Raw genomic sequence first — 25,835 nt, forward strand, 5'->3', positions numbered from 1 at the left:
TATATATATCCTGTAGACATTGTCATCCAGACGTATATTAGCAGCATCGCTGGATTCCTTCCTTGTTTTATGTGTATAATTTGCTCCTGATAGTGGGATGTTTAGTGCGAGCGTGTGTGTGTGTGTGCGTGTTTGTGTGCTAGTGAGAAATGGAGAGAATGTGAGAGAGCGATAGCGAGCAAGGGAGGTGATGTGGAAGGATGAGGGGAGTCCGAGACAGGAGAGAGCTGCCCCCAGTAATGAGGCCCTTTTATGGGCTTTAATTTGTCCCGCTCCCCTGGGAGACTGATGGATGGCTCTCTTTATGCTCCCACCCCCCTCTTCTCCCCCCTTTACACATCTGTGATACGCAGGATTTATTTATACCCTGATATTACCTCTCTCTAACAAGTGCTGCCTTGCCATACCCCCCCCCCCCCCCTCTTACCACCACAACAGTACTACCACCCCCCAGACAGATAACTTCGACGAAAAGAGGGAAGGAGCCGTCTCCTCATTCGTTGTGTTTTTGTTTTGTATTTCTCGTGCGTATGAGCGGGTGCAGAGTGGAGGGAACTAAATAATTTCGCCCCTAGGCAATTCATTGCAAATTTCGCCTGACTCCAGGGAGCAAGTTTATCAGCAGTTGTTGGCAAAGGATTAGAAAAGGACCAGCAGGAAGAGACGCGATTCAGCTGACAGCGATGCAGGGGTTGCAAATCGTACGCAGCATACCTTTACCTTTGCTTTTTGTTGTTGTTGTTGTTGTTGTTGTTTTTTCCCAAAAGAACGGCCTCTGCTCAGCGCTCGGGTTCATTTCCAACCAACTTCAAATGTTGTCATTGTGTGGTACAATGCATATAATATACTTGTTGCATATACAGTAACAGGTATGCAATATAAGCTATCAGGATAGCTTGTTCAGTCTTTTCAATTATTTTTTGTAAATAGTTTTACTTTTTACATGCAACAAAGAATAATTGCAGGAAATTTTTTGAAAGTGAGTCAATGTTCCTGTTTAGTTCAGAGACTAAATATAGATACAAAAATAAAAAAAACACAATGCAAACCCCAAAATATGAGAAATAAATATAGAATAAACAAAACAAATGTTGTTTGGGTAATTTATTTATTTTTTATTAGTTAATGTAAAAATATTTACATATTGTTTATAAATCAATAAATTATGGAAAAATAATAAAAATCAAAATTGAAAAGTAAAATAATAATAATCCAACCTAAAATTATTTAAAAGTATTTATCAAAAATAAAGGGATACAAATATTCCTGGATTTTCTTTTTAAAAAAAAGTTGATTGCAACAGTAATTAACAAACAAATTTTTATTAATGATAAAGCACAAATTAGTGAATACTTAAATAAAAGTTGCCTCAAGATATTAATGAAAATAGAATGTATTTAAATTTAATTTAATAAAAATGTTATTAAGAAAACATTTTATTAAATAAAATATAATTAAATAGAAAGGTTGTTTGATTAATAGCTGTTTTTTTAAAGTCATTTAACTTTACACTCTTGTTACGTTCTTATATTAAATAATGAAAATATAAATCATCTGTTCCAGTGTTGAACCGTCCTCATTGCAAACTGAATACGTTTATAATTTAGGAATTGTTGAGCAGCCTTCATTTCCATACAAGTGTAAAAATTTTGCTGATTTTGCCCAACAAACTCTTCCTAGCAACAAGTGACTTAAAATGAGTGTCAATTGAGAACAATAATCCCAGCAATTATATTGATTGATTTGTCCTTTGCTAGCTAATGTTTACATTTATGAAGTTCTATCATGGCATTACGTGCTTTTTTGTTGTTTGGGAAAAAACGTATTAAAAGTATGTTTTGGTGATGTCGCTCCCTGAAAATTACTGATCTTTTTTTATTTAAAAATGTTTGCTATTCTCGCCCTCTGTAACGCAACATGGGAAAATCCCCTTTTTTCTTGTCTCCATCCATCCGTCTTCTTTCCCTCTCAGCCCAATTGGAAAAGCAGCAAACAGCAGCAGCAGCAGCAGCAAGGAGAGCAAACAGGACGAGTAAACACAACAAAAATATCGCTTTGCTCTCTCGCTGCCCCCTCTGGATATGTGAACGCCGCCGTCTGCCGATGCGTGTAGGGCTGCGCTTTGACACATGGATTGTCAAATCGCACCTCCGAGTTGCTCCTCGCTCGGAGCCGTCTCCGGTTTACATAATCTTCTGATCCCAGGGCTGCCTCCTGGAGCCCGGCCATGAAATGCGAGTACTTCACAGTGATGACGGCGAGGAATGCCTTACACCTGTTTCTTTACAGCACAAAAAATTGACATTATGGATATCAATTAACAATACACATGGAAATTAATCTAATTTATGGAATTACATTTATTGTCATTGCACATGCTTGAGTACAGAGCAACTTAAATGATAAAACTCGTCCGTGAAATAACAATGACCAACAGAGGGCGACAAAACGGAGAAGCCTGACGGTTTGCCAAGCGGTGCACTGATTTTTTTTTTAGAAGAAAAAGAACACATTTTATTGTCACATGTTTTTTAAGAAAGAAAAATAGCACTTTGTTGCATAAAAACAAAAATAAAAGACAATGTAAAGAAATCAGCGTTTGAAAGCATAATTACTGTGTATTAATTAACTCATTTAATGCCATTGACGGCTATAGATGTCTGTCAAAAATTTATTTTAAATATTTCTATTAGTTTAACATTTTTTTTCCACTTTTGTTAACAAGAGTATAAACATCTAGATTTTTTTATTGTACATTTAGAACAGATATAAAATTTGTGATTAATCGTGAGTTAACTAGTGAAGTCATGCGATTCAATTATTTTAAAATTTTGATCGCCTGACGCCTCTCATTTTTAATAATCTTTTCTTTTTTTAAATCGCGTCAGGCGATTACATTTTTAAATTATAATTAATTGCATGACTTCAATAGTTAACTCACGATTAATCACAAATGTTTTATCTGTTCTAAACGTACTATTTTTTTTTTTAGGTTTTCATGCTCTTGTAAAGAAAAGTGGGGGGAGAAAAATGTTAAACTAATAGAAATAGTTTAAATGAATTTTTGACGTCTATAGCCGTCAATGACAGTGAACGAGTTAAGACAAGCCGGAAGTCTTAGTGGTCACAAATTTGAGATCACACAGACTCTGGGAGTCTCCTCTCATTTTGGGCACAGGCTGGTGCTGACCCTCCATCAAGGATGGAAGCCCACTGGCAGCGCCGCCTTTGGCACTTCCTTTCAACTCAGCGAGGTGTCCCACGCCTGCGCTTGGACGCACAACAGAAAGCCATCTGTCCGCTGTGATCGCACGCTTAATTGTCTTCATTAAGCCTCATTGGCTTTGTCTCTCGCGCACACACACTGTTTGATTTCACTACTCCCACAAGTAGGCATGAGCGGGTGTTTACATGACACTGTTTTGAACTCAAAACGCACCAAATTGGTGTGGTTTTGGCCACCGGCACAAATTCAGCCTTAATAGTTAGCATCGTTAGCATTGTAACCTCTGGTTTGCACTTAGGCTACCGTTAAAGTGTCACTTCAGCACATAACATATTCACTGCTGATTCGTTGCTTTAGCTAGCACTGCTAGCCACTGTAACCTCTGGTTGTAAGCTAGGCTACAGACAAAGTGTCACTTCAGCACACATTCACTATTGATTCCCTGCTGTAGTTAGCATTAGCTTAGCAAGGCTTTCCTCCTCCTCTCTCCCTGGTGCGTCGCATGTTTATCTTCTCTTCATCTTGCTTCTATGATACCGATACTCTAGCATAGTATTTTCTGCTAGGGAGCTGAGGGGTGTTAGCTTAAGCCCATATCCCACTGAGGGGTGAATGTTGGCGAAGGGTTCGTTCAAGATTTGCAAACATTCACGAAACTTTTGCCTAGAGTTTTAATGTTTTTTCTTGTCGCAAGAACATTAGTTTCATATTATTGGTCCAAATACCGGTGACATGTATTCATAAAAATATTAAACGCTACTGTCTAATTGACCGACGTAACCACCCGTTTCTATTCATACAACAGATTACACACTAAGTAAATCTGTTATTTAATTATTACACCTTTTTTTTGTTTTGGCTCAATAAAAAGTTGGGAAAAATTGATGATAGGACTGAAAAAAAGACTTTAGCATTTAGCATTTGTGAAATTCATGTTTCAGACAAGTTTGATTAGTTAGCACAAGCCATGACATTCACTAGCATGAGGCTAAGCTACACCGTAGTTGTTTACATAATAAACCTTTGGCTACAATGCGGCGCAGCTACATTTCCTGTCTCACCCCGCAAAGGTTCTTTGCAGGTAACGTGAAAGTGAAATCATAGCAGCCGATTATTGAACTAATGTTGCTATTTTTTCCGTCCACTGTGGCGCTTCTGCCATCCCATTGATCCTCCATTCGTCAAAGTCACCGAGTAGGAAACACCCAAAAGCACATCGCCTTCTTTCCTCCCCCTCGCAGTGTTTCTTTCACCATCCATTACACGTGCGTGACAGCTTCCAGACGGCGTGAGAGGAGTGGGGCGGGGGTGGCGAACAATGCCTTGTGACCCTCCAGTCAGTACCACCCTGCAGCTCCAACTCCCAGCAGGCCTCCAGAGGTAGAGGTGGTGGATGCTGGACCCTCCGTATCCCCCTCCCCCGGTCCCCACCCTTAGAATCAATTGCTCTGCAACACCATACAAACGATCCAGCGAAGCCCATGCATCACTACACTCGCACACTGCGCCACCAACAATGACCGGCCATGTGGCTCGGGAGTGTAAAGACGCAGTCGAGATGGAGTACGGCCATTGGTGTGGCTTGTCTGCCAGTTTGAACAATCTATTTCATGTTTTGCCATGTGGTAAAATGAAGGAATTCCCCAAAGGTCCCTAATTTTCTGGAAAAATGGGCCTCGAAAGGTTGCGGAAAAATGTCGAAACTGCACATTCTATAACACCAAAATGGAATTTTCTCACATACCAAGGAATGTGTTTTTGACATTTCCTTCACGGTAAAAAGGAATGTTTGCTAAAAGTGAAATATTTCTGCTACTGACTGGAGACAGTTTTACCTATCAACAGGTCCACATATTTATCATGACTGAGCCCACAATAAAAACTCTCAAGATGTCAGAACAAACACAGGAATTCTGTCATTTCGATTTGGGCCAGCCATTTGCAATTTCCAGATGTCCTTCAAAGACTTGTAACATTTTGAATCATGTTGAGAGGGATTTGGTCCCAGTCGTGACCACACCAGAATTGACTCTTTACCATTGGAAAGAGATCAAAGCAATAGTCTCTCGATTCCACTTTCACCAATCGACGCAAAATTCTGTGACGCGTACGCTTCAACACCCCAACACTAGTTTCACTGGTTGGGTTTCCATCCACCATTTCTATTCGAATTTTCGAGAAATGTGAAGATAAAACTGAATGGAAACGCAAAAAATTCGAAAAAGGGCCCAAAATTCACAAAAACGTTTTTACACTTGGAGGGGGTGGATTTTGAAGTTTATAAAAAAAAAAAAAGGAAAATGCGAATTTTGGCTATGGAAACAGGTTTTGCCAATAAACACACGTTGCACGTTTTGACCGGACATTACATCACACGTACGTTTGTAGTCACAAAGCAATGTCGGGACGATAAAGTAAGGCATGTTTGGGGGACGACGAAACAGAATTTTTGGGGAATTAATTAAAGAAGCGAATATTAATGCAATTTTAGATGGAAAAAAGCAGTGAAACACTACGGTTTATCAAGAATGACTTAAATCAAACTCACACGACGTCATCGCACGACTTACGTCGCTTCCTCTTCTTCTTCTTTTAAATTACTGGTGGATCACATCTCTATGGCGTATACCGCCACCTACAGCGGCGGAGTCCCCTCTCAATATTCGCAAAAGAAGAACAGATAGAAACGGGCATAAAGTCGCATGTCCGTTTTGCGCTTTTTCAGTAAATTTGCTTAAAAAATTTGACACAATTGGACGGAAACCCCACTACTGATCAACATGAAATTCAGTCAACCTTTTTTTTTTTTTATCATATCATAAAAGCCTCAGGAATCCATGCCTGAAAACGAAGAGAAAGCCAGACATTTTGGGTTTGAACTCTACATGTTCATATTTTTTCCCAGTTGCGACCCCCAGAACTGATTCGCTCACTTTGACCCACACTCACTTTACAGTCCATTAATTTAAATCCACTTTTGCTCGTTAAAATGAGGCTCTTTTTATGCTTATAAGGAGGCTGCAAATCCGCTTTTTGCTAGATTTGCCATTCGACATCTGTAGCTCCTCTATGGTCAGCCCTATTGTTGACTTCAAGTGTTGTATTAATCTCACTCCCAGAGGTCCCCTTGGAGCCAAGTGCCCTCCCCCTCGTACTCGCGCACACACACAAATAGGCACACACTCACACACACACAATGACTAAATTGTGTTAATTTAGCCAGCCAGTGATATTAACCATATTATATCAAATAAGTGCCACAGACAATTGGGCAGCCAGCTCGGTGACTTCGTTTTAATTGATTTTTTTACATGCTCTCAGCCGCTCGTGATTTGGTTTCCCTCTGACACTATGTTTATTAAAGGCATATTGCATAAAGGAATACATAGATATTGTTGGCGGGCTTCATATGAGCTCCGAGACGGGGGTTTTAATATTGGGGCAGGAGTTTATTTTGATTGGAGTCGATGTGTGCATTTCACCCTCCGAAAAAGGGGCTGCACCTTCACTCCGCCTTGAATCGTCCGTCTCAGACGACCTCCTTTCCCGTAGCATCAGGATCAACTCGAATCGAAAGCCGTCAAATTACTTTGGAGTTTTATGGTGTCATGATCACCATTTGTTGTGTTGAAGTTGGAAGCACTATTACTTTTAAGTCTAAGTTTATCTGTTTGACAAAATGGAATTAAGATTAGCATTAGCTTCTCGCGCTAGCCGCTAACGCAGTGTGGGCAAAGGAGCCACATTTATTTTTGTCAAGTCAAACATGTTCTTTACAATAATATGCCCACCTGCTAGTCTACACCTGCTTTTCTGATTAAAATTGAGTTTGTAATATGATTTAAACACAGAAAAATCCACTTCTTTTTGTCCATCTCGGGGTGCTGCCATTTTGCCCTGTACTGCCACTTGTTGTCGACTGAAAATGGCATCACAGTTACAATATTTTAATCAGAATATATATATTATATATATATATGTATTAAATATAATATATTTGAGCCTCCGGTCGCTGGAATGTACCCCACTGGGTCATTACGAGACACAACGAGAGATGCTAGCCAGACAGCTAAGAGCTAACAGGTTTAAGATTTCACGGATAACCGCTTATGTCAACAAAGGCACCGATATTCTGAATCCCTGACGTCACAAGTGAAAATAATTCAATGCTATACATCACAGCGGTGCGCTACATATTTCTCCGTCTTTGCACAATTATCTTTAAAATGTGTCATGTATTTAGAACAAAATCTTTGAACGTCGCTTTACAGGGTCTTTAAATGTTTGATGTGAACGACAGTTTGGACAGTTTGAATCATGACCTTTTTTCCCACTGGAATATGTCGCACGGCTGCTTCCTTAGCCCTGCCAAACGGTTCTTTTTTGTTGTTGTATTTATTCTATTTCCTGCAAGTGTATAATGTCTCTTTCTTCTTGAACATCTTTTACCAGCTGTCTGGGTCTTAAAGGCATGCTGTTCAGCCCTGGAGAAAATCCCCTCTAATCATCTTTTTGTGTTGGAGGGCCACAATATGCTGAAGCAGGCAGGGTACATGCACACACACACACACACACACACACACACATATACACGCGTATACGAACGTTGCCAGCTCGCCGCTCTCGTCGGCCTCCCTGAGGGTAAAGAGAAGGCGGGAGAGGAGGTAGTGTGGAGTGTTGGGTATAATCACTTGTTAGAAGGTCTGCCTGAGAGATCGCAAACACTTGGTTTGAATTCTAACTGCTTCCCATACGAACAATTTTAAGTGACGTAGGGGTTATTTGGTTTATAAGCGAACGCATTTGTTTGTATATAGTTCTGATAATAAACCGAACGTGAGCTCAACATATTGCCAGGTTTGTAATCAGTCATCCATATTATTGTCGTTCTGTTTAAAATTGCTCTTGCTCTTGTTGGCTGGTTTTCATTGTTTAATAGTGAAATGAGCAATCAAGCAAACATTTTTTTTGTGTATGAAAAACTTAATTCATTAGATTTTTTAGGAATACAATAAAATCCAAGTAAGAAATTAAAAACACTTTTAAAATAAAATGTTTAATTGAATTGAGAAAATACTGAATTTCAAATGAATTTAATATAAAATTATTATTATTATTATTATTAAATACACCAATGAACATTTAATGCATTTCAGTTAGTTTCAGTTTTTGAGTATAATTTGGAAGAAAAACTACAAACTAAAAACTAAAGTACAACTTTAATAAAAAATAAATAAATAAAAGAATGACTGTTTTATTTGAACTCAAGATGACATTGATGAAGAATTTCAAAATAAAATACAAATCTTTTACTGTGAATCTAAATTCATTGAATGTAATTTTTAGATGGATGGATGAAATGATTAAATCTATCTATCTAGCTATCTATCTTCTATCTAGCTAGCTTCTATCTAGCTAGCTAGCTATCTTCTAGCTAAGTGTCTGGCTAGCTACCTAGCGGACTAACCAGCTTGTTGGCTAGCTCTACATCCAACTATCTAGCTTTGATTTATCTATTTAGCTAGCTAGTTGTCTCTAATTTATCTATATCTAATCTGTCCATCCAATTATGTTACTATGTTTTAATGAACCAAAGATTTTCAACAAGTTTCAGCTCATAGATATCTTGCTGTTTCTTTCCACAATATTATCTTTGTGTCATGCTATTGCTTGGCAAAGTAGTGTATGATTACTTCCTCTCTTTTCCACAGTGATCACTTCTGCATTAACTGTTTTGTTAAAAAATAAATACAAATCCTGCGACCTAGGATACGCATTGAGAGAAAAGCTCAGGTACTGACAGACGGACACTCTCGCCGTCGTCTTGTATTATTTTCATCCCTCACATCACGCCGGGAATGAAAACTGGCGTGGGTATGTTGTTACCCCATGTTCTCTCTCCCGGGCTGTATATCACATCATAAAGAATACATAAAACTCCTTCTAAAAAGAAAAAAAAAAAAAGGAGGAAAAAAACCTCCCTAGTCTCCAAGGCATCAGCGCTGAGCAGCAGCCCCTGTTCTCAAACTCTGAACAGAAACAAAAGAAGTTTCCTCGGAAGGAACGGGAAAAAACAACCTCGCTTGCTGTGACAGGCAAAAGAGAGGCAATGATAACTCTACTAATAATACCACTAATAATAATAATAATAAAAAAATGCATTTGAATGCTGAACAGCTGACGCTGAACTGAAATGCTGTGGAGTTAATTGGAATGCTGAACTTGGAACTGTCGGTCAGAATCGGTCAATAAATGCCAAAGGAGGTTGTAAATGTATCAAATCTCTCATTTTGCTGAGTTTTACTTTGAAAATTTGGGAATTTTAATAGGCCTATGTTTTGAATACGCTGAAATGAGTTGGAATGGTTTGATGTGGGAAGAGGAGGAAAATGTAAAAACATGTCTTGATTTAGGAATTTGACTTTGAAATTTGGGGGCATTTTTGTCATGAGGATAAATCCCGTTGAAATGGTTTGAATTGATCAATTAAGTTGGAAGTAAATATAAATTGGAAATTGGTGGGAAATATATACGTAAAATAAATTAAAATATTTGGTAAGAAAACATTCAATTTGAAGACTTGAGGAATGGGAATAGTTTCCAAGATGGTTTCACTGAGATGAAGATTTTCAAGTAGGACTGTTTTGAATTGGGGAAAAATGTGAAAAGAGTAGGGAGTATATCTATATATTATATTTGGAAGATTATTTGGGAACATTTGGGGAGTTTATGGAATGAATAGTTCCCAAGATTGTTTCAATGCGAGGAATATTTTTTAAATTGGAATGGTTTGAATTGGTTAAGAGATGTGGAAGGATTAGGGAATGATCTGAAATATATCTTCATTTGAAATATGGAAAATTTTGGGATTTGGGGGAAATGGGAATAGTTCCCAAGATTTCCTAAATAAAAAAAAAATTGAAGTCGGAATGCTGTGGAATCAATCAAGGGATGTGAAAGGAGGACGTAAATATGTGAAGTACTTTCTGAACTTGGGGATTTTATTGTGAAAATTTGAGAATTTGACTGTGAAAAGTATGAAATTGCAGAATTCTTGTAATGTGGAAAATAGTTCCTAAGATGTTCTGAATGAGGTTTTTTTTATGTTCTGAGTTTTGTCAATGTGCTAAAATTGGAATGATTTTGATTGGTTCTTATTGTTGTTATTTTTTCTTCTATTTCTATGATTATTTTTGTTATGTTTTTATTATTATATAGACAACAATAACAACTAGGCAATGTTGTTTCTCTAGAAAGTGCGTTTGAATGCTGAAAAGCTCAACGGAAATGCTAAATATGAGACCCAATGGCTGGAATTGGTCGAAAAATGTGGAAGGACCAGATAAATATGTAAACTTTTGGGAATGGGAATAGTTCCTAAGAGGGTTTGAAAGAGCTGAATATTTTGAAGTTGGAATGTTTGGAATAAGTGAGGAGATGTGGAAGGAGGCCTGCCTGGTGACTTGACATATGAACAAATGCGCTGAGAGGCAACAGGCCCGCAACAGGAAAAGGCGCCATCAGATGCGGAGTGGAAGCTGTGGACAGAAGGCGCCTTTGCTTGCCAAGCCGAGCGCGCTCGCCGCCCGCAGCACGCCCCGAGCTTGTCTTTGACTCAAAGCCCGCATTTCACTTCTTTTAGCCTCATTCGCATGTGGCGCGCTACACAGAAACCCGGCGCGCTCGCAGCCTGCCTCCTGTGCGTGTGCATCGGTGTGTGTGTGTGTTTCCGGTGTTTGTGTGAACTCGGTGGGGGGGTGGGGGGGGGGGGCGTTTTTCGCGCCGGTACAGCATGTTCGCGGTTCAAAGTCACCTGAGGCACACCTGTGCAATAATCATGCTGTCTAATCAGTAGCTTGATATGCCGCACCTTTGAAGGTGATGAATTATTTCGGCAAAGGAGAAGTGCTCACTATCACAGATTTGGGCTGATTTGTGAAAATCTTCTTTCCTGATCTTTGAGGCCACTTCATAAAAAAAATGGGAGCGAAATCAGAAGTCGTGCGTTTTTATTTTTCTTCAATGTAGCATAAGTGGTTCAAATTTGCTAGCAATCAGACAAAAATCACGACCAGTGGTTCAGTTTTTAGAGTGTATAAGAAGCTGTTACAACTTTCTCCGTCACTCAGCAGTCACCACACGAAGTAGCTCGCATGATGTTTGGCAAAGTTTTTACACCAAAAGCCCTTCATGACGCAACCCACACATTTTTTTCCCAGGCTTGGGACTGGCAGTCGCTGGGAATTGAACCCAGATCCCCATGCTTTAAGTCAGCGGTGATACCCACTAAGCCATGCCACTGCAACCAACATTTTCTGAAAACATTAGATTTGCGTAAACCTCAGTCCAAAATGGCGACCCAATCTTCTGGGTCAAAATAATGAACCAAACATTGGATAAAAGTAACCCAACGTGCTCAAAATCCACAGTTAACCAGCGAGTGGGTTAATGAAAGCAACTCAACTGGAAGCAGTCGTAAAACTTGTCTGCCAACCCTTTTATAGAGTCTCCTTGACGTGACTTGGCGCGTAGGGGGGGGGGGGGGGGGGGGGCAAATTGCCACGTGGCCGTCCTATGGCCACTGGCTTCTCCCAGCCCGGGGCTCGGACCAGTGGAGTGGAAGTGGAAGAACGTAATCGCTTTTGACTGGCACGTTTTACACGCTCGGGCGCATCATTGATTGGGCGCTTGTTTGCTCAATCACGGTCCGCCCGGTCCCGCCCGTCCGCTCGGTTCCGGCAGGTTACTCCGCGCCCGGACCGCCAAAAGCAAACGTGACAAATTCAAATGAAGGATGGATGACGACGTCGAAGATGAAACGACCTCCCTGATTCATTGGCTAATTTTAGCACTTTGGCTTTTCCTCCATGGACACTCAGCATGACACCCTTCCTCCCCTTCCTCTCGTCCGTGTTCCAGACATGCTTTTTACAGCTCGGAGGATGTGGAAGAGCTTGGGGTCATGGGTCATTGTCACTCAGCCAGATGTTTCCTTGGGCACACACACACAAGGGCATGCACAGATGTGTTTCTTCTTGCATTTCAAAGATAAATTGTTTGAAAATAATCATTATGAGAATGGTCTCAATGGTGGACAGTTTTGGTGGTTGTCCTATTTTTATCCAAAGTGCAAAGGTACCGGTAATTTTTTGTCAACATGTCATGTTTTTCAAAGACGAAAAGCATCGACCAACGCTAAAGAGCACATTGATGACGACGATGATCATCATCGATGATGATGATGGTGACTCCGAGGTTGGAAGCATTGACGCGGCAGTAGAAGACGTGAGGCGGAGCTAGATGGCTGAAGAAGCGAACAATGGCGACCGGTTGCAAGCAGCTCACACTTGGGAATTTTTTTCAAAGACGAAAGGCATCGACCAACGCTAAAGAGCACATTGATGACGACGATGATCATCATCGATGATGATGATGGTGACTCCGAGGTTGACGCCGAAGTTGGAAGCGCTAACTTGTCCTTTTGTTTCTGGTAAAATTTAGTATTTTTAACCAAAACACACCAAAAAGTTATTTCAGTCTTCTTTTTTATTTGTTTGTTTTTCAACTAAAATATTGTGTATTTTTCTTAGTACATTTAATCCAAAATACAAACAAAAGTCATTGTAGTCTTCTTTTCTTATTGATCGCCTAAAATGTTTTATTTTTCAAATAACGAAACATTTTATTTTCTATTAAAAATACAAAGAAAAATCTTTTTTTTAATTTGTTCAAATTTTCTGATTTATTCTTAAGTCTTTGCAGAGGATAAAGAAAAAAAAACTATAATTATAAAAATATATATATATATAATTATAAATAAAACTATAGCAGTAGTATAGCATAATGCAGACATGGTTGTGAACAGTATGGACACGATTACTCCTCAGTAAGCAGCAGTAATTTTAGTTCATCTTTGCAGAGGATAAAGAATATACGGCCCGTGAGTCCATCTACATGTTTGTTGCAACATCGTTTAAGTCTAAATATCTGTTCTTCAAATGGTTATAACGCCTCAACACCAATGCTATTTGTTAGCCTGTCTATGTGTCTTTGCACTGTGTGTTAGCATTAAGCTAGCAGATGTTCCCAAGGCCAAGTTATGTGGTTGTTTTAAATTCAAAATGTGTAATTGTTCTGTGTTTTATGTTTCTTTTGTTTATGGGCAAGTCCGATTAATCGGTCGGAGCCAAAATTTCAGCTTAAAAAAGAGGGTATTTTCCTTTCCGTTCTTACCATATTTCATTTTTTATCATATTTCTCGATGCTGCAACATTTCGCATTTCACAAGAAAGACAGAAGTCGCCATTAAGGGCCACGAAAGCTGTGATGTATTATTATTTGTATATTATTTATTTGGAATGCTAACTCCTCTTGACAATGGCCGGTAAACAACATTGTCTGTCTGTGCAATGAAGTAAGCTATCACACTTTGATCTGATATTGATCGCCTCCCCCTCCTCTTGCTCCCGCCTTCTTCAATCACTCCCCCGTTAAAACATCGGCGGCGGCCCGAGGCGTTGAAGCGTAGCGCTGAGGTTAATTGATAGCCTCTCTGCGCTGTAAAAAAACAAACCAAAAAAAAAACAATCATAAACAGCTGAAAATATGCTACTATTGGAATTTGATTGTTTTGGCTTGATTTGATTTAAATCATGAAAACACCATATGCAGATTAAAGATTAAAAATGAGGTATGTAACGTTTTGGACGGATTAGCATGTGAGACAGGAAGTACTGTAATAAAACTGAAATTGAGCAATGTTGTGAAAAATATACGTTGTTTTCAAGCTTTTTACACTAAGCACCAAGTAATAAAAATGACGGAGCTCCCCAAGTACCACTATAATGACCAAACATTAAAATACAGTAATGAGTAGTAGTAGTAGTGTTCAATGCAGCAAAAAAAAAAATCATAATAACAACATTGCAGAGGTTGTTTATACGTAGAAACCAAGGGATGCAAAATAATTCAAATGAATCAATAAATATATCACCAATGCCTGCTGAAATAAATAAATAAAGATTACAAAATACAGCATTGAAAATTAAATACAATTTAACTAAATGAACAAGCGCAAGAATAAAATAATACAAATAATTAAAAATAATGAATACATAAATATAAATGATACGACATTGGTCATGAAAATCAAAAAAGACTGAATGAAAATACACGCACACATAAGTAATTAAATAAGAGAATCAATATTGGTGAACGCTGATAAATGTATGATGCAATGTTGATCATTATGATTAAAAAAAACAACAACTCAAATACAATACAATAAAGATGACTGCCTGCATGGGAGAAAAAATACAATTAATTAACTAATTAATCCATACCATTGCGACATAACATTTCAAAATAATGTTCATTAAATAAAATAACACTGAATATATACTGTACATAAATGCATACACATACATACAAATAAAATGCAATGTAGTTACTATAGCAAAATTAAATAATGTTTAATTCAGCACTCATAATTCATTTATCTCAATTTAACATGTTTGTGCGCATGAGAGCAAAATTTAAAAAAAAAAAATAAATAATTCTATGAGAGCAATATTTCACACACTGGTCATTCATTGATGATGATTTGGAGAAAACGCATCAAGATTCCTTGCTTGTTCATTGATCCAAGCCTTGGCAGAGGTCTTGACACGTTAATATCAAAAATAATTTCCTATGCTTCTCACATCCTTTAGCACTTTTTATGTCGGGGCTGTTGTATTTTCATCTACGTGCGTTTCATTCCTCTCTCTGCGGGAGCGGGGCGGAGGTGGGTGCGGGTTGCAGGTGTGCAAGGGGGTGAGATGATGAAGTTTCAGCGTTCAGGTGGATGTGTCATCCATTACAGCGGGCGGAAAGGCGGCAGATAAATCACCTTATCAGGCCCCGGCCTTCTCCCCGCTGAGCTGAGGCGGGCCGGCGAGGGGGGGAAATCCATCACGCTCCACAAATAGGACATGACTCAGACATCAACGCGCTTGTGTACACGCCGAGGTGCGGCTTTTAACGCCGCACTGCACCGCCTCTCGGGGGCGTCGGCACGGAAATCTGGACTTACCTTGTATTTACATCCTGGTGCCTGCGGATCGTACCATTTTTTGTTCGATTCTGAGGGCGGGATGGGGGGGGGGGGGGTGAAAAGTGATGTTGTCCTGGTTGGTACGCACCGCTTCTGTTACTGGGTTAGGGGAACGGTTTCCATAGTGATGTGAGAATTTTTTTTTTTGACCCTTTCAAATTGTGGTTCAACAAAATTTAATAGGGACGGACGGGCGAGTATCGATACCTGATTTGGGCCGATACCAGGCCAATTTCATGGTATCGGTACTCGCGGCGGTTATCGATACTGGTATCGGCCCCCGCTCTTGTGGCTAATTTTTCGGTCCATGGGGGGAACAAAAGTTTTGGTCCGACTCGTTTGTTCCCGGTGTGTCTCCTTATGAGGTAACACTTGTTTATTTCATTATTGCATCTGCTTTTACTTTGTAAAACAATAATTAACATTTTTGCCGATTTTCTGACATGTTACAGTTAAAACAGTAACTGAATCAAAATGGATTTGTGCATTTTCTGCAGTGTCAATTTGAAATAATGTTCTGTTTTTAAAAATAAAGGGATGGAATTCAGTCGACCTAATTAAAGGGCAACAAGTAAAACTAAACATGGACCAGAGGAAATGGAGAAGGAAAATTATTAGAGGTGCAACAATTAATCGACAACTAATCAATTATCAAATTAATTGGTAATTATTTTTTTATAATTAATTCTTTAGAGCCTAAACATTTTTGCCAATTTTCTGATATATTAGATCGTTAGAAAAGTAACTGAATAAAATTAAATGATATTTATTTTATTTATTTTATTCACTTTTTTATCTTGTTTTAAAATAAAGGGATTTTTTTTTTTTATCCAATTCATTGTTTAATCAACCAAATAATCAACAGATTAATTGATTGCTGAAATAATATTTTTTTTTGTGACAGCCCTAAAAATGATAGACATTCTGTTTTAAAAACATTGTGATTGACTTGCGCGCACACACGCTTTCACAGAGTTACTGTACATCTGTGGCTTCCCATGGTTGGTTGCCAGGCAACAATAATGACAGTGACCTTTTAGAAATCAGTGGGATACATCTCACTTGTGGGGCCTTGCCGCTTATCACAGCGCTCGCACACACACACACACACACACATTTCCACAGCACCATGCAAAGCCTTTTTTTTTTTTTCATTTCAGCGCATTTTTGCCCTTGAGGAAACCCGGAGGAGTTAGCGTTCCCCCCGCTAGCTGCTTGTCACCATACCCCCTCCCCTCCCCTCCCCTCCCTCCTTCCTCGTCCTCTTAACGTAAGAGCAGTCTATTGGTATTCAGCAGCACAGGTATGTTAAGACAGCAGAGGGCTTTTTAAACATCTTAGCCGCTGTTTGTTCTGACTCCGACGGGGGCCCCTGGTGTCGTACACCGGGGGGCGCTTTGGGAATACGACAAGGAGAATTGCAAATTTGTTTTTCGCCGGCGACACGTGCTATGTAACTCGGCTCGAGTGTTTTGTACATAAACACGCTCAAAGGTGGAGTGTTTTGTTTAATTTATTTTTTTTTTTTTGCTGTTTTATTTTTCTTCCCGAGCAAACCGGGAGGTTCACCGTTTTGATTAATGACTTGTCTACAAGGCTCGTTTGATGCCGTTGTTGTTTTGTTGGAGCAAAATGGCATGATGTGCGCGATGGGCGTCGTTAAAAGGGACGTATTATGAATAATTGACTTTTTAATAGTTGGGGTTCTAGAGTGCCCCTCAACACGTCAAGTGGAAAATTAAACAGCCAGGTAAATCTTGTTAGCTGATTGTTTATGTATTTTGTTGTTAGCAGGCTGTATCATTTGATATTGAAAATGGAAGATCATGTGGTGTTTGTACCTGCGCTTTTCTCACCGTTGATGCAGCAGAACTTTTTGCGGCACTGCTGCAAGACCATTGTGCATGTTATTGATAGTTTTAATATATTTTAAAGAAGAAACGCCACCTTTCTGGAATGGATCTAGTTGCGTTCCCTGAGGAACTCCACTCAAACAATTCAATTCAATTTCATCAAAAATGTGCATTTCATTCTTTAAAAAAGAAATGAAAAGGGATAGAAAGAAGTGAAACTTGTGGTAACTGCCCCCTGATTAAAAATGAAAAAATAATTAAAATAGAATAAAAATGAAAAATAACAATAATAGGAATAATAATCAACACAAAATAAATGACATTAAGCGGTCAAGAAGCTATTATGATTGTTGATTGCTTTGATGTGAGAGCCTGTATTGATGCACTATATGGTCAAAAGTTTCAAAATTGCACTTATGCAAACAAAATGGAAGAAAATATGGATTTTTCGACCACCAAAATGGTTTTGTTTTTTTGTCTATTAATGCAGATGAACATTTGTGAGGTCGTAGTGCTTTTTGACTAATATTCTACAAATTTGGGGTTTGTTTGTGAGAATTTTGGGTTTAACATTTTTAGAAAACGAAAGCCTACAGCTGTGCTCGAAAGTTTACATACCCTCGTATGTAAACTTATGAGCACAACTGTAAATGTACACAAAGCTAAAGGCTACTTAATGACTAAAAATCACATCTCTACTCATGTCAACTCCAATCTCTGAAAATATCCAAACAATGAATTTTTCAAAGCGATTAATTATTTTTTTTTTTTAATTAATCACATGACTTCACTAGTGAACTCACGATTAATCACAAATTGTATATCTGTTCTGAATGTACAATAAAAAAAAAAAAATAGGTTTTCATACTCTTGTTAGCAAAAGTGGAAAAAAAATGTTAAACTAATAGAAATAGTTCCAATGAATTTTTGACGTTTATAGCCATCAATGGCAGCAAATGAGTGAATGAAAACCCTTTAGCCCTTTAGACAAAAGAAATGGATCTATTACATTTCCCTGAGGGACGCCACTCTAAATTGTTCTGATTGTTAGCGTCTTTGACGTAGAAAAAAAAAATCACATGTCTCACAAAGTAGTCCCACCACTTGTGTCCATGTAGTATATATGTTAGTGGCCGATTCAAGCCAGACACAACCGGGGGAGCAGTTGGAATAAAAGCAAGCGAAACTTTCCCCGGGCGTAGATCATGTACAGAATCGTGAGAAGCTTCTGTGGTTGTCTCTTAAGTCCACCTGGCTTGCATGTGAATGACAAAAACCTTTGTCCGTCGCCACTTTTATGAAATCCTTTACAAGTGCCTCGACACCGGGGCCAGTGCCTTGTGCAGGCTGTATATTTCGATTCATAATTGATGGCCGGGACCCAGACAGACAGAGCGCTACACATGTAATATGGATTCGCTCTCGGTTACAGATGCATGACCTCATCTGGACTCGACTCTCAGCTGTCATTGTGCGTGCCGGCACAGGGAACGAGGTGTGGCCGTGGGATGTGGGTTTTGGGTTGGCAATTATTGGTGCTGCAAATACAACGGGGTACTTTTTGCCAGCTCTTGGGTACTCTTTGACACAGTTATCCAACGTCAGTCAGTACGATACGGGCAAGGGCGAAATCTACGTGACCACTTCCGTAGCTACCTCCACATCTCGGTTAAGACAGGGATGTGATTTTTCCGCTAATTCGCGGAATTCCGCTTTTTTTTTTTTTTTTTTTTTTTTAGTAGTTCATTGTGTATGCACATGACTCCGACAGATAACATCTTCTGCTATAACAAAGACATTTGTGGTATGCTCTAATATGAGTTACTTTTCATTTGGTCATGATACAATTATTTGTTCATGAAATTTGAACTCTTCAACATTATTTATGTGTTAACTTAGTAATCACATTAGTTAGATATGATGATATTCTCAGTGATAGTTTTTAAAAGCAAAGGCAGTCCAATGTTTTTGAATGTGACTGATTTTGAGTTGACTAAAACTGCCATTTTATATGGGATAGTTCAATATACATTGAAAATTTATGCTGTTGTTTTGTCTATTTCTTTGTCATGTGAGTGCATTGAAAGTACTTCGCCCCCCCTGGTCCCCCCACCAGGGCACTGCCCTGGACCTAGCTGGGTGCCAGCGGCCCCCAGACCCCCGGCTAAATTTTCAGATAATTTCACTTTGGTCAAATCACATCCCTGTTAAGAGTTTAATCAGGATTCTACTGTCCTTCATAAAATACATGAAAGTAAAATACATATATTTTGGTTCAAATCAATGTGGCATGTTTTTCACCGTTTCCAGCAGTTTTGGTCCCAAAACTTGGGGGTCAGGGTGACGTATAAACAGAATTTTGGATTTATGACAAACAGCAAAATAGTAACATTGACATGTATGGAGTTAACAACACTATTGATCTTGTAAGCAAAACCGTAGTTGGACAAAAGCACTCAAGAGAGTACAGGCCTCCACCTGTGTTTATTTATTCATTCACCTGTTTGGAGCACGGCAAAACGACTTAAGTGACATTTTGGCCTCAGCGGAGGTCTGCGCCCTCGAGCACTCTCTAGCTTGAGGGCGCAGACCTCTGCTGTGGATTTAAAATTGGATTTGGATTTCTCGAATGTCACAGTTTTCTCTTGTTTGTTGGAAATTGGTTCAAATGCTTTGCAGTTTGGTGTCTTTTGGTTTATTTTTTGCGGTCTAGTTCGCCTGGTTCCTATCGGGGCTTAATAGGGTGAAATTCCTAGTAGGGGGTTCCTCAACGTACTGTATGAGCTCTGAAATTTCTCCAAAATGTCTGGCTTACTTTTTAGGCACGGATCCTTGAGAGTTTTTCGTGCATTATGTTATGATATATACGAGTCCATCCAATTTTGTGTCGATCAGTGAAACTGTTGCTAGGGGCAAACACATTTCCAACCCTCATTTTTCATGATTCCTCGAAATGATGATCAAACCTCGATGCCGCGCTTTATGTACATTGGTTGGCCATGGCAGAAAGAATCTTCATATTTTTTGTTTTGGTTATCTGCGTCTGAACTCGTAGTAGAAGTAGCAGCCCAAAATGACCGCTTCAAACCAAAATAACTGACTTCCTGTTCAATTATCTATTCTATAACTGTCATCGCCACCCATTTTCTTATTGATGGCTACCTTTGAGTTTTCGGGTGATGCGTTTTCCATAACTTTATTTTCTTGTCATTGTTTATTGTGAAGCAGCATGTCCATGTCCGAATTTTAGCACCGGGCTAGGCTAGGCTAGCTGAACTCTATTCCACAAGTCCACATTCAAATCTTTTATTGACAACTGACTGGGTTGCATAATTGTCCACGTTTCCCTCCTCATGTATTAACTTCTTTTGTGCCAATTGATTGAGTGCTTCAATAGTGCCTCGCAGTATCACCCCCCCTCCCCTCCTCCTCCTCCTCCACCACCCAACCCCAAAGTTCCGCTCTCACTCAGTCCATCAGTCTCGGCTGAAGTTCACGGAGGCCAGAGTTCATAGTCCGTGTTCCCATAGCAACACATGACATGCCACCCGCCAAAACTGACACTCTCTCAATCCTCCGTAATGGGTTTGACCTTCGAACCCTGTCTCTCAAGCAGACCGGCATCCCTGATGTGAAAAGAGCCGCTTGCAATGGTAGCCTGCAGCCACGGAAGGGTTAATGATCCATGAGGCCCTGTCATGTCGTCCAAGAGTGGCCAGGTGAGGCTAATGCTAGAGGCTAGGGAATCAGGGAGTAACTTTTGATACATTTCTTTTCCAAAGTTGTCTGCAATTGGTTTACCAAAACATAAGGAACGGACTACTGTCTTCTTGACACTTTTGAGCAGAGATGGCAAATCCAGGTCCAGAAAGTAAAAAAAATAAATAAAAAAAACTGCCACAGTTTGGTTTTAGCCCCTCGTGCTAGCTAGCTATCTCCCTAGCAGGTAAACAAGTACCCGGGGAGCTAGCTAGGGAGCTCGCTAGCTAGCACCTGGGGCTAAAGCCAAACTGTGGCGAGCGTTTTACTTTCTGGACCTGGATTTGCCACTTCTGCTTTTGAGAGTCTTTGCTTAACATCCAAAACAAACAAACAAGACGAGAGGTGAGGTGAGAAGCGAAGCAGATAAATGTTCAGAAAATCCAATTTATTTCAGAAGGTTGCTAGAAAATGGTTTTAAGTAACAACTGTCAGCTCCATTCTTGATGGAAATAAGAGTGTTCACTATTCTTCCAGAAATATAAATAACAGGAAAGTTGAACAGCCAAATGTTTAAAAAGAATGTTCATTCTTCCATTCAGCTCAGTTCATGTCAGTGTGAATGAGTCTTCTCTCTAAAAAAAATTAAATAAAAAGGCTTGTCAAGTACCGGAGCAGCCAAATGTTCCCAAGGTTGTCAGCACGTCGTATTTCTGATTGACTTAAAAGCTATGACCTCACACAGATTCCCCCCATCATCGCTACACCGCACCCATCGAATCGCCTCCTCCCGCCAGCCTGGCCTGCTGCATTATTTATGTGCACTAATCAGGAACCCCCAGCTCCGGTCTGCTAGCTACCCCACCGCTAACATCACTTCCCTGACCCGACCCTCCCTGTTTTCCCACAGCGTCCGTGTGTGTTTATGCTAACGTCTGCTCATTAAGGGCTAGCCTTGCCAGGCTAGCACTGGCTTGCTCTATAACACTCGCTAACCAGCCAAGGCATTTGGTGGTGTCCGGGGTACGGCTCTGAGCTAATCTGGAACAACAGGCGAAAAGCACGTCGGTAGCTAGCACGCATCTGTGCTTTCACGCAGATGCGGCCCACCAGGACCCGCGATCCGGCTCCATTATTGTCGTAATTAGCGCTCCTCGGCGAGGTCCGTGCTGCCAGCCATGTGAGCCGTGACCTCCTCCCGGGAGGTAGAGTGAGGGCAGAGGACTTTGAGCCTCTGCTAGCAATACAGCTGTGCTCGAAACATTTCATTACTCACATCCAAAGAATGTATTAGTGCCAAAAACACAAGCATGCAGGTGTAGGGATGGACAATCTGCATTGGTAATGGCAACATGTAGCCACATGTACACAAAAAAAGTAAAGGATAGTAACACAAATTGTACCAAAGGTGTAAGCTGTTCAGCTTTAGCGATATTCATATGTAGCCACCTAGCATAGTGTGGGAACACACGTTTCTGAATTAGGCTTGGTTGTCAAGTTTAAGTTGAGTGTATGAGTAGACCAGATTGGCGTTCATAATGCTAACATATAGCCACATAGCATCGTGGCAAAGAAAAGGAAAGCATGAGGATTGGTGTTAGCGATGCTAACATGTAGCCACCAAGCATTGTGGTATAAAAGTCCAAACAGATGATTGTTCCATTTTCTGAAGACGTAGGCCTGGTCAGCATTAAATGTAAAATATATTTCGAGAAAGACTTGGTTGCCGATTTAACGAGCGTTAAAAAGAGCAGTGGTCCGTGTTTGTAATGCTAAAATGTAGCCACCTAGCATCGTGACATAAAGATAATTTATTCGAAGGCTAGGTCAGTTTGGCGTGTTTTTCCAGAGTTTCCCAAAAGCATAAACCAGTTCATCAGTGGGAACATCAATAGGTCATGGTTACCAACTTAGCACGTTTGCTTCACAGTCAAGAGGTTCCAGGTTTGAATCTAAGGTCTTCCTACATTCTATGCACGTTCTCCCAGTTGACTCCAGATATTCCGACTACCTACCACATTCCCAAAACAGCTGTGATCTGTGCCTAAAACACAAAATAGTGACATCTTTTACTTACGTAAATTGTATGTGTGATTTCCGGAGAAAAAATAGCTCCAGTTTGGCACAACAACCAGGGGTTTATTTCACAAAGTAGGTTTAGTGAGAACTCTGGGTCAAGAAACCCTGAAATTCGGGAAAATCTGCATTTTCCATTTCAGAAAGGGAGGTGATTGAAACGAGAGAAAAAGAGGTAACTCTCGCCTGTTTCATAAAAAGAGGTCATTCAAGTTCTCGGTCAGTTACCGTAGTAACAAGTTCCATGAACCAAACATAGTCGGTTGCAGATTTTCCACAATGAACCTTGAGGTTTTCTTTGTCCCTATTGATGAAGGTGCCGCATTATTACTTCGGGAATTCAATATTGGTTGTGAGATTGCTATCGGACCGTGCATAGATATGCTGGCATTTCCGGACAGTTATCTTTTTGAGCGGTACCGTATCACATCACAGCACTTAATCCGACCTTACGTTTGCAACATTACCAGCCGTAGTCTTATGCGCTCACATCGCCGCATATAATCCGTTTTTTTTTTTTTAAATGTTTTTATATGGGCTTCTCCCACGCAGGATTTGCACCTAAATGAAATGAATTAATGAGCTGCCATTCAACAAGTTTACGCTGTAATATTGTGATTGTGACTACATTTAAATGTACGCATTGACCCGACACCCGAGCAGCAATATTCTCCCACGCCGACTTCCTTTATGGGGTGTTGTACTTTCTTTTTTTTTTTTTTTTTTTTAATTCGCCATATGATCGCATTAAGATTTGGAGTTGAGAGGGGTAAAAAATAAAAAATAAAATGCGGAAGCAGAGGGCGGCGCCGCGCACTGTGCTTCCCCGTTGCCATGGTGACTCGACGAATCGGGGCTCCATTGATGTGGACTTTTTAGTGTCGTGGCAACTACTCTGCGTTGAAATAACTACCGCAAATCAGCTGTCCTGGAACCGAAAACGCAGAGTTTGCTATCTCAGGGCATGTCAACTCACTGTTCAGGGTCAGTTTCTGTGTTTGTTGAACATGCTTTGTAAAATGGACCCCAGGTTAACAAATTTCAGACACATCAGAAATGAAGTGCTCTGATCTATTCTGAAATGTGAAAAGTGTTCGTTTCCGTTTTTTTACAAAGGTTTCTTCCACATTTTCATACAAATTCATGCGATCATCAAAACCCTCCACAACAAACCACACCCGACAAGACGAGAAAACATCCTTTGAAATGTGCCTGGAAACACGTTAGCTTCCCTCAAGAGGGCAACCATACATGATTTGAGTTAGCGACTCCTGCCTTTTGTGCCTTGTTCCTGTTCCTGTGTTCGTCAAGCCAGGTAGCAAAAGGCGCTAACAGGGCAGCTCGAGGTGGAGGTCCCGTGAAGGACACGACTCCCCCGGGGTGGCCTCGCGATGAGCGCGGAAGCGTGAAGGGCTGCGGCGGCGGCGGGTCCAGCTTCACAACCCACATTCTATTTGTTTGCGTAGCAGCTGTGCAGTTTCAAGATTCTCACCATTTAACACACACTGCTAAATGTAAAATCCATTTTAGTACACATAGCGGCCATTTTATTTTATTTTTTTCATTTTTTCAAAAAGCTCAGTATTGTTCATTCGGTAATTTTACTGACTTGACATGTCATCTCTTTTTTTTTTTTTTTTTTTTTTTTTAATGTGGGTGAATATGTGTATGTGCGTGCGTGCGTGTATTCATTAGTTCACCTAAAACCTATTAAAAAATCCCACACCGTTCACCTAAACCGAACACTTACAGCTAGAGTCGTGAGGCCGTCGGGAGACCCGAGGAAGGACCAAAGAAAAGAAAGGAAAGAGAAATTCATTTTCATTCAATTCAAATCCATTTTAGTACACACGCCTCAAATTTGACCTACAAGACTCTCATTGTACACAAAGTGAAAATGTCAAATTTGAAATCAAATTTGACCAAAACAGTAGCCTATAGTAGAAATTGCATTTGTCTTCCCACCACTGTTTCTGGCACATATTTACGGCCTATGATTAGAAGTCTGGGAATCGCCCCCCCCACCCCAAATAGCGGCCATTTCTACGGCGCTTCCTTGATCCTTGCTCTCGCCGTGCGTGCCCAACACACCGGGAAAAAAATGCTTTACATTCAAACAGCTAACAAGGATGCTATCCAAATGTATATATTTTGTCTGGAGAGTTTGCCGGTGTCAACGCGCGCACTCCATTAAAGCAGACGTCTACATAATTCACGCACGACAGCGAAAGGCTACGGCGCGTCGGATGAATAAACTATAATGCTAAATATTTGACAGAATGCTAATAATTGCAGAAAGAATTCATTAGCATCCGCGAGGCATCCTTATGAATAATGGGCCTGGAGGAGAGCGGGAACATCACGCCGGATCTTCCCATATGGGCCTGATACCTGATCACTTCATTCATGGCGCTACTGCTCTGCATGGGCCTCATGGAAAGGGCAAAAGCACCATCTGCTGGTGATGGGGGAAGGCTCCATTTGGGGGAGTTTAAATACCAATAGCCCAGATCATGACATATTCAGGTACATCTCAGTGAATATGGATTTTTTTTTTCTCAAAAGAGAAAATGGATATCTTGAAACGTGTAAATTGTTGCAGTAGTTCAATTAAAAAAAAAAACATAAAATACAGATTCATTAACCACAGTGAGATATTCATAATTTTGATGAATTTTGTTTTCAGTTAATAAAAAAAAAAAAAATCAAATTCACCATCTCAATAAAGAATATCACTTAAGAAAATAAATGATTTTTGGTTGCGTAAAAATTGGCCTTCAATTTCATGAAGTTCCGTTCTCACTTTTCAAACTACTAGAACTACTGAAATTGATAAACATGTCTACTGTATTTGATTTAGGGCTGCTCGATTATGGAAAAAAATAAT

The 25,835-nt window shown here is 39.9% G+C and overlaps 1 long non-coding RNA gene across 1 annotated transcript in view; it reads left to right on the forward strand.

Annotated features, from left to right (window-relative positions):
• Positions 1-25,835, forward strand: part of LOC144055293 (uncharacterized) — a 115,734-nt gene that overhangs the window by 35,174 nt on the left and 54,725 nt on the right. Inside the window, exon 2 of the long non-coding RNA XR_013294826.1 lies at positions 7,679-7,775. This is a non-coding gene — a long non-coding RNA (uncharacterized LOC144055293). The remainder of the gene's footprint in view (positions 1-7,678; positions 7,776-25,835) is intronic.

Source organism: Vanacampus margaritifer, chromosome 7 (assembly GCF_051991255.1).
Source record: "Vanacampus margaritifer isolate UIUO_Vmar chromosome 7, RoL_Vmar_1.0, whole genome shotgun sequence".
Classification (NCBI taxonomy): Eukaryota; Metazoa; Chordata; class Actinopteri; order Syngnathiformes; family Syngnathidae; genus Vanacampus; species Vanacampus margaritifer.